The sequence below is a fragment of the Bison bison genome, unplaced genomic scaffold (assembly GCF_000754665.1).
Source record: "Bison bison bison isolate TAMUID 2011002044 unplaced genomic scaffold, Bison_UMD1.0 scf7180017864464, whole genome shotgun sequence".
NCBI lineage: Eukaryota > Metazoa > Chordata > Mammalia > Artiodactyla > Bovidae > Bison > Bison bison.
Genome location: NW_011495025.1, coordinates 8,191,877 through 8,192,233, shown reverse-complemented (window position 1 = coordinate 8,192,233; position 357 = coordinate 8,191,877).

Sequence of the window (357 nt, the reverse complement as noted above, 5' to 3'; positions counted from 1 at the left end):
AATTTAAATAATCAGGGTGACAATATAAGCCTTGATGTACTCCTTTTCCTATTTGGAACCAGTCTGTTGTTCCATATCCAGTTCTAACTGTTGCTTCTTGATTTGCATACAGATTTCTCAGGAGGCAGGTCAGGTGGTCTGGTATTCCCATCTCTTTCAGAATTTTTCACAGTTTGTTGTGATCTACATAGTCAAAGGCTTTGGTATAGTCAATAAAGCAGAAGTAGATGTTTTTCTGGAACTCTCTTGCTTTTTTGATGATCCAGCAGATTTGGCAATTTGATCTCTGGTTCCTCTGCCTTTTCTAAAACCAGCTTGAACATCTGGAAGTGATTCTGAAAGACAAATGTGTGCATC